The following is a 9,924-nucleotide window of genomic DNA, read 5'->3' on the forward strand; positions in this document are numbered from 1 at the left end:
TTGTCACCACATCAATATAATTAAATTAAATTCAAGGATAATTTCGAAATTCATGTACTTCTTGTTCTTTTGAATTAAAGCATATTTCATTTAAGAGAGGTGAAGGATTAATGGATTTTATTCATAGCTTTAGGACATGGTTACTACATACTAATGATCATGAAGTAGAGACATAAAACATAGATAAACATAACATAGAAACCGAAAAACATAAAGAAATAAGAACAAGGAATGAATCCACCTTAGTGGCGTCTTCTTCTTAAAGGACCAACAATGTCCTTAAGCTCTTCTATGTCCCTTCCTTGCCTTTGTTGCTCCTCCCTCATTGCTCTTTGATTTTCTCTTATTTCTTGGAGAATGATGGAGTGCTCATGATGTTCCACCTTTAATTGTTCAACATTGTGGCTCAAATCTTCTAAGTAGGTATTGAGTTGTTCCCAATAGTTGTTGGGAGGAAAGTGCATCCCTTGAGGCATCTCAGGGATTTCTTGATGATGAGCTTCCTCATGCATCTCTTGAGAACCGTGAAGGGTCTCTCTTGCTTGCTCCATCCTCTTCTTGGTGATGGGCTTATCCTCTTCAATGGAGATGTCTCTGATGAGCGGATAATTTATACACTTTTTGGCATTGTTTTTAGTATGTTTTTGATATCTTTTAGTTAGTTTTTATTATATTTTTATTAGTTTTTAATTAAAATTCACTTTTCTGGACTTTACTATGAGTTTGTGTGTTTTTCTGTGATTTCAGGTATTTTCTGGCTGAAATTGAGGGATCTGAGCAAAAATCTGATCCAGAGACTCAAAAGGACTGCAGATGCTGTTGGATTCTGACCTCCCTGCACTCGAAGTGGATTTTCTGGAGCTACAGAAGCCCAATTGGCGCGCTCTCAACGGCTTTGGAAAGTAGACATCCTGGGCTTTCCAGCAATATATAATAGTCCATAATTTGCCCAAGATTTGATGGCCCAAACCGGCGTTCAAAGTCACCTACAGAAATTCCAGCGTTAAACGCCGGAACTGGCACCTAATTGGGAGTTAAACGCCCAAACTGGCACTAAAGCTGGCGTTTAACTCCAAGGAGAGTCTCTACACAAAAATACTTCATTGCTCAGCCCAAGCACACACCAAAGTGGGCGCGGAAGTGGATTTTTATGTCATTTACTCATCTTTGTACACCCTAGGCTACTAGTTATCTATAAGTAGGACCTTTTACTATTGTATTTAAGAAGAGGACTTTTGGTAGCTATCTTCGTTTTATGCTATCTTAGATCATTGGGAGGCTGGCCATTCGGCCATGCCTAGACCTTATGCTTATGTATTTTCAACGGTGGAGTTTCTACACACCATAGATTAAGGTGTGGAGCTCTGCTGTACCTCGAGTATTAATGCAATTACTATTGTTCTTCTATTCAATTCCGCTTGTTCTTTGTCCAAGATATCACTTGTTCTTCAACTTGATGAAGGTGGTGATTGACACTCATCACCATTCTCACCTATGAACAAGGTGACTGACAACCATTCTTGTTCTACAAGCATCTGAGGCTTAGTGAATATCTCTTGGATTCTTTAATCGGAATCTTCGTGGTATAGGCAGGACCTGATGGCGGCATTCAAGAGAATCCGGAAGGTCTAACCTTGTCTGTGGTATTCTGAGTAGGATTCAATGATTGAATGACTGTGACGTGCTTCAAACTCCTAGCAGGCGGGGCGTTAGTGACAGACGCAAAAGTATCAATGGATATTATTCCGGCCTGACCGAGAACCGACAGCTGAATTCCACTATGCCGTGACAGGACATATGCAATCGCTTTCACTGAGAGGATGGGAGGTAGCTGCTGACAACAGTGAAACCCTACACGAGCTTGCCATGGAAAGGAGTAAGAAGGATTGGATGAAGACAGTAGGAAAGCAGAGAGACGGAAGGGAAGGCATCTTCATACGCTTGTCTGAAGCTCTTACACCAATGATATACATAAGTATCACTATCTTTATCTTTTATGTTATTTTCGTTCATCATCATATACATTTGAGTTTGCCTGACTAAGATTTACAAGATGACCATAGCTTGCTTCAATGCTAACAATCTCCGTGGGATCGACCCTTACTCACGTAAGGTATTACTTGGACGACCCAGTGCACTTGCTGGTTAGTTGTGTGAAGTTGTATTGTTCACAATTTCGCGCACCAAGTTTTTGGCGCCGTTGCCGGGGATTGTTTAGTTTGGACAACTAACGGTTCATCTTGTTGCTTAGATTAGGTATTTTTCTTCAGAGTTCTTAAGAATGAATTCTAGTGTTTCAAGGTGATGTTCTTATCATCACCAAAGCTGATTGATCATCATCAATTTAGCTCTTGAATGCAATGTCCTGCTGAAGCTTAGCTAGCTATGTCTAATTCCTTTAGACTAAAGCTTTAGACTAACATTGCATGATTCCTGGAATTCTCATTAAGAATTTTGATACCTTTATTTTCCTTTTTACTTAATTTTCGAAAAAAACAAAAAAATTACAAAATCATAAAAACAAAAAATATTTGATGTTTCTTGCTTAAGTCTAGTGTCTCATCTTAAGTTTGGTGTCAATCGCATGCATTCATTCATGTGTCTTATGGATCCTCAAGAAATTCTTGATGATTTTTGTGTTCTAATCTCTAAATTCTATTGACTTGATGTATTTTGTGTGTCTCATATGCATTCTCACATTGTTAGTGTCAGTAGTATACAAACTGCTAAGTTTGGTGTCTTGCATGCATTGTTATTTGATTCTTATTGCATTGTGATTATTAAAAATCCAAAAATATTTTTAATTTGTGTCTTTTCAAGTCAATGATACCAAGAATTGAAGATTCAGAACATACTGCAGAGGAATTATACAGAAAAAGCTGAGCATTCAAAAATGCCCAGTAAAGAAGACAGACTGGCGTTTAAACGCCAGCCAGGGTACCTGGTTGGGCGTTTAACGCCCAAAGAGGTAGCATTTTGGGCGTTAAACGCCAGAATGTATACCATTCTGGGCGTTTAACGCCAGGATGGTGCTAAAGGGAAGATTTTGTTTTCAAAATCAATTTTTTTTTCAAGTTTTCAAAGTTTTTCAAAATCAAATCTTTTTCAAATCATATCTTTTCAATCAAATGTTTTCAAAATCAATTTCTTTCCTTTTTCAAAGATACTTACTAACAATTAATGATTTGATTGAACATTTTTTGCCTTTTCTGTTGAGGAAGGTTTTATGTTTGAATCATATCTTTTCTTGTTAGGCAAGTCATTACTTTTTAAAATCATATCTTTTCAAATTGTTTTCAAATCATATCTTTTAAAATTGTTTTCAAATCATATCTTCTCAATCACATTTTTTAAACCAATCACATCTTCTTAATCACATCTTTTTCAAATTAAGTTTTCAATCAAATCCTTTTGGCTTCTAATTTCAAATCTTTTTCAAAAATCACTTGATTTCTTTTCCACTCTTATTTTTCGAAAATCAATTAAGTGTTTTTCAAAAATGTTTTCAAAATTTTCTAATTAATTTTCGAAAAGATTACTTCCCTTCTTCTCACATCCTTCTATTTATGGAGTACCACTCCTTCTCAATGCACAATTCGAACCTTATCTAATTAAAGTTCGAATTTTTCTTCTCCTTCTTCTTTCTATTTCTCTTTTCCTCTGACACCTCAAGGAATCTCTATACTGTGACATAGAGGATTCCACATTTTCTTGTTCTCTTCTCTTTCATATGAGCAGGAGCAGAGACAAAGGCATTCTTGTTGAAGCTGATCCTGAACCTGAAAGGACCTTGAAGAGAAAGCTAAGAGAAGCCAAAGCACAACTCTCTTTAGAGGACCTGACCGAATTCTTCAAGGAAGAAGAACACATGGCAGCCGAAAACAACAACAATGCCAACAATGCAAGGAAGGTGATGGGTGACTTTACTGCACCTACTCCTGATTTCTATGGGAGAAGCATCTCTATCCCTGCCATTGGAGCAAACAACTTTGAGCTTAAGCCTCAATTAGTTTCTCTAATGCAACAGAATTGCAAGTTCCATGGACTTCCAATGGAAGATCCTCATCAGTTCTTAGCTGAATTCTTGCAAATCTGTGACACAGTCAAGACTAATGGAGTAGACCCTGAGGTCTATAGACTGATGCTATTCCCTTTTGCTGTAAGAGACAGAGCTCGAATATGGTTGGATTCTCAACCTAAAGAAAGCCTGGACTCTTGGGAAAAGCTAGTCAATGCCTTCTTGGCAAAGTTCTTTCCACCTCAAAGATGGAGTAAGCTTAGAGTGGAAGTCCAAACCTTCAGACAGAAGGATGGAGAATCCCTCTATGAAGCTTGGGAAAGATACAAACAATTAATCAGAAGATGTCCCTCAGACATGCTTTCTGAATGGAGCATCATAGGTATTTTCTATGATGGTCTCTCTGAACTATCCAAGATGTCCTTGGATAGCTCTGCTGGAGGATCTCTTCATCTGAAGAAGACGCCTACAGAGGCTCAAGAGCTAATTGAAATGGTTGCAAATAACCAATTCATGTACACTTCTGAAAGGAATCCTGTGAACAATGGGACTAATCAGAAGAAAGGAGTTCTTGAGATTGATACTCTGAATGCCATATTGGCTCAGAACAAGATATTGACTCAACAAGTCAATTTGATTTCTCAAAGTCTGTCTGGAATGCAAAATGCACCTGGCAGTACTAAGGAAGCTTCATCTGAAGAAGAAGCTTATGATCCTGAGAACCCTTCCATGGAAGAGGTGAATTACCTAGGAGAACCCTATGGAAACACCTATAATTCTTCATGGAGAAATCACCCAAATTTCTCATGGAAGAATCAAGAGAGACCTCAACATGGTTTCAATAATAATGGTGGAAGAAACAGGCTTGGCAATAACAAGCCTTTCCCATCATCTTCTCAGCAACAGACAGAGAGTTCTAAGCAGAGTACTTCTGACTTAGCAACAATGGTCTCTGATCTAATAAAGACCACTCAAAGTTTCATGACTGAAACAAGGTCCTCCATTAGGACTTTGGAAGGACAAGTGGGTCAGCTGAGTAAGAAAGTTACTGAACTTCCTCCTAGTACTCTCCCAAGTAATACAGAAGAAAATCCAAAAGGAGAGTGCAAAGCCATAACCATGGCCGAATATGGAGAGGAAAGAGAAGAGGAGGACGCCACTGAGGAAGACCCCAGTGGGCGTGCACCAATCTCCTCTGAGTCCCTCAATGAGGAACAATGGGAATCTGAGGCTCAAAATGAGACCATAGAGATTCCATTGGACTTACTTCTGCCATTCATGAGCTCTGATGAGTATTCTTCCTCTGAAGAGGATGAGTATGTCACTGAAGAGCAAGTTGCTAAATACCTTGGAGCAATCATGAAGCTAAATGACAAGTTATTTGGAAATGAGACTTGGGAGGATGAACCACCTCTGCTCACCAAAGAACTGGATGACTTGTCTAGGCAGAAACTGCCTCAAAAGAGGCAGGATCTGGGGAAGTTTTCTATACCTTGTACCATAGGCACCATGACCTTCAAGAAGGCCTTGTGTGACTTAGGGTCAAGTGTAAACCTCATGCCCCTCTCTGTAATGGAGAAATTAGGGATCTTTGAGGTGCAAGCTGCAAGAATCTCATTGGAGATGGCAGACAACTCAAGAAAACAAGCTCATGGACTTGTAGAGAATGTTTTGGTAAAAGTTGAAGACCATTACATCCCTACTGATTTCATAGTCCTAGAGACTGGGAAGTGCATGGATGAATCCATCATCCTTGGCAGACCCTTCCTAGCCACAGCAAAGGCTGTGATTGATGTTGATAGAGGAGAGTTAATCATTCAAGTGAATGAAGAATCCTTGGTGTTTAAGGCCCAAGGACATCCCTCTATCATCATGGAGAGGAAGCATGAAGAGCTTCTCTCAAAACAGAGCCAAGTAGAGCCCCCACAGTCAAACTCTAAGTTTGGTGTTGGGAGGCCACAACCAAACTCTAAGTTTGGTGTTGAACCCCCACATTCAAACTCTAAGTTTGGTGTTGGGAGGTTCCAACACGGTTCTGAGTATTTCTGAGGCTCTATGAGAGTCCTCTGTCAAGCTAATGACATTAAAGAAGCGCTTGTTGGGAGGCAACCCAATGTTTTATAGTTAACTATTTTTGTTTTGGTAATTTATCTTTTTTGTAGGTTGATGATCATAAGAAGTCACAAAAACAATGAAAAAAAAGCAAAAACAGAATGAAAAACAGGAAGAAAAACAGCACACCCTGGAGGAAGAAGCTGCTGGCGTTCAAACGCCAGTAAGCCTAGCAGTTGGGCGTTTAACGCCCAGTCTGGCACCATTCTGGGCGTTTAACGCCAGAAAGGGGCACCAGACTGGCGTTAAACGCCAGAAAAGGGCTAGAACCTGGCGTTAAACGCCAGGAATGGGCACCAGCCCGGCGTTTAACGCTAGAAATGGCTTAAAACGTGGATTTTGATGCCATTTGGTGCAGGGATGACTTTTCCTTGACACCACAGGATCTGTGGACCCCACAGGACCCCACCATCACTCTCTCTCTTCTTCCCCCATTCACCAATCACCTCAATACCTCTTCCCCATAAACCCTTCACCTATCAAATCCCATCTTTCTCTTCACCACTCACATCCATCCTTCATAAATCCCCACCAACCTCACCCTTCAAATTCAAACCACTTTCCCTCCCAAACCCACCCATACATGGCCGAACTCCTTCTCCCCTCTCTCCTATAAATACCCTTCTTCCCTTCTTCATTTTCACACAACCTTAACACCACTTCTCCCCCTCTTTGGCCGAATACACCACCATCTCCTTCCTCCTCATTTCTTCTTCTTCTACTCTATTCTTTCTTCTTTTTGCTCGAGGACGAGCAAACATTTTAAGTTTGGTGTGGTAAAAGCGTTGCTTTTTCGTTTTCCATAACCATTTATGGCATCCAAGGCCGGAGAAACCTCTAAAAAGAGGAAAGGGAAGGCAAAAGCTTCCACCTCCGAGTCATGGGAGATGGATAGATTCCTCTCAAGGGTGCATCAAGTCCACTTCTATGAAGTTGTGGCCTTGAAGAAGGTGATCCCCGAGGTCCCCTTTTCACTCAAAAAGGGTGAATATCCGGAGATCCGCCATGAGATCCGAAGAAGAGGTTGGGAAGTGCTTACCAACCCCATTCAACAAGTCGGAATCTTGATGGTTCAAGAGTTCTATGCCAATGCATGGATCACCAAGAACCATGACCAAAGTGTGAACCCGAATCCAAAGAATTATCTCACTATGGTTCGGGGGAAATACTTGGATTTTAGTCCGGAAAGTGTGAGGGTGGCGTTCAACTTGCCTATGATGCAAGGAGATGAACATCCTTACACTAGAAGGGTCAACTTTGATCAAAGGTTGGACCAAGTCCTCACAATCATATGTGAAGAGGGCGCACAATGGAAGAGAGATTCAAGAGGCAAGCCGGTTCAATTGAGAAGGCATGACCTCAAGCCCATGGCTAGAGGATGGTTAGAGTTCATTCAACGCTCAATCATTCCCACTAGCAACCGGTCCGAAGTTACTCTAGACCGAGCCATCATGATTCATAGCATCATGATTGGAGAAGAAGTAGAGGTTCATGAGGTTATAGCCCAAGAACTCTATAAGGTGGCGGACAAGACCTCCACCTTGGCAAGGTTAGCCTTTCCTCATCTCATTTGTCACCTCTGTTATTCAGTTGGAGTTGACATAGAAGGAGATAACCCCATTGATGAGGACAAGCCCATCACCAAGAAAAGGATGGAATACACAAGAGACCCCTCTCATCAAGAGATCCCTGAGATGCCTCAAGGGATGCACTTTCCTCCACAAGACTATTGGGAGCAAGTAAACACCTCCCTAGGAGAACTAAGTTCCAACATGGGACAACTAAGGGTGGAGCACCAAGAACAATCCATTCTCCTCCATGAAATTAGAGAAGATCAAAGAATCATGAGAGAGGAGCAACAAAGACAAGGAAGAGACATTGAGGAGCTCAAGCACTCCATAGGATCTTCAAGAGGAAGGAAGAGCCGCCATCACTAAGGTGGACCCGTTCCTTGATTTCCTTGTTCTTTATTCTTCTGTTTTTCGAATTTTATGCTTTATGTTTATCCATGTTTGTGTCTTGTGATCATTAGTGTCTTAGTGTCTATGCCTTAAAGTTATGAATGTCCTATGAATCCATCACCTTTCTTGAATAAAAATGTGCTTAATTGAAAAGAAAAGAATTACATGAATTCTGAATTTTATAACAGTTTAATTACTTTGATGTGGTGGCAATACTTTTGTCTTCTGAATGTATGCTTGAACAGTGCATATGTCTTTTGAATTTGAGGTTCATGAATGTTGGCTCTTGAAAGAATGATGAAAAAGGAGACATGTTACTGAGGATCTGAAAAATCATAAAAATGATTCTTGAAGCAAGAAAAAGCAGTGAATACAAAAAAAAAGAAAGAAAGCAAGCGAAAAAAAAAACCGAAAAAGAAAAAAGGAAAAAAAAAAGAGAAAAAGAAAGAAAAAGAAAAGAAATAAAGTTGTGATCCAAGGCAAAAAGAGTGTGCTTAAGAACCCTGGACACCTCTAATTGGGGACTTTAGCAAAGCTGAGTCACAATCTGAAAAGGTTCACCCAATTATGTGTCTGTGGCATGTATGTATCCGGTGGTAATACTGGAAGACAAAGTGCTTTGGGCCACGGCCAAGACTCATAAAGTAGCTGTGTTCAAGAATCATCATACTTAACTAGGAGAATCAATAACACTATCTGGATTCTAAGTTCCTAAAGAAGCCAATCATTCTGAATTTCAAAGGATAGAGTGAGATGCCAAAACTGTTCAGAGGCAAAAAGCTGAAAGCCCCGCTCATCTAATTAATACTGATCTTCATAGATATTTTTGGAATTCATTGCATATTCTCTTCTTTTTATCTTATTTGATTTTCAGTTGCTTGGGGACAAGCAACAATTTAAGTTTGGTGTTGTGATGAGCGGATAATTTATACACTTTTTGGCATTGTTTTTAGTATGTTTTTGATATCTTTTATTTAGTTTTTATTATATTTTTATTAGTTTTTAATTAAAATTCACTTTTCTGGACTTTACTATGAGTTTGTGTGTTTTTCTGTGATTTCAGGTATTTTCTGGCTGAAATTGAGGGATCTGAGCAAAAATCTGATCCAGAGACTCAAAAGGACTGCAGATGCTGTTGGATTCTGACCTCCCTGCACTCGAAGTGGATTTTCTGGAGCTACAGAAGCCCAATTGGCGCGCTCTCAACGGCGTTGGAAAGTCGACATCCTGGGCTTTCCAGCAATATATAATAGTCCATACTTTGCCCAAGATATGATGGCCCAAACCGGCGTTCAAAGTCACCTACAGAAATTCCAGCGTTAAACGCCGGAACTGGCACCTAATTGGGAGTTAAACGCCCAAACTGGCACTAAAGCTGGCGTTTAACTCCAAGGAGAGTCTCTACACGAAAATGCTTCATTGCTCAGCCCAAGCACACACCAAAGTGGGCCCGGAAGTGGATTTTTATGTCATTTACTCATCTTTGTACACCCTAGGCTACTAGTTATCTATAAGTAGGACCTTTTACTATTGTATTTAAGAAGAGGACTTTTGGTAGCTATCTTCGTTTTATGCTATCTTAGATCATTGGGAGGCTGGCCATTCGGCCATGCCTAGACCTTATGCTTATGTATTTTCAACGGTGGAGTTTCTACACACCATAGATTAAGGTGTGGAGCTCTGCTGTACCTCGAGTATTAATGCAATTACTATTGTTCTTCTATTCAATTCCGCTTGTTCTTTGTCCAAGATATCACTTGTTCTTCAACTTGATGAAGGTGGTGATTGACACTCATCACCATTCTCACCTATGAACAAGGTGACTGACAACCA

The 9,924-nt window shown here is 40.1% G+C and overlaps 1 non-coding gene across 1 annotated transcript; it reads right to left on the reverse strand.

The window, feature by feature from the left end:
- Positions 1 to 4,273: 4,273 nt before the first annotated feature.
- On the reverse strand, positions 4,274 to 4,381 carry LOC130951868 (small nucleolar RNA R71). The gene has a single exon (XR_009074132.1). It is a non-coding gene; the product is annotated as a small nucleolar RNA R71 (small nucleolar RNA).
- Positions 4,382 to 9,924: the final 5,543 nt, after the last annotated feature.

Source organism: Arachis stenosperma, chromosome 1, assembly GCF_014773155.1.
Source record: "Arachis stenosperma cultivar V10309 chromosome 1, arast.V10309.gnm1.PFL2, whole genome shotgun sequence".
Lineage (NCBI taxonomy): Eukaryota > Viridiplantae > Streptophyta > Magnoliopsida > Fabales > Fabaceae > Arachis > Arachis stenosperma.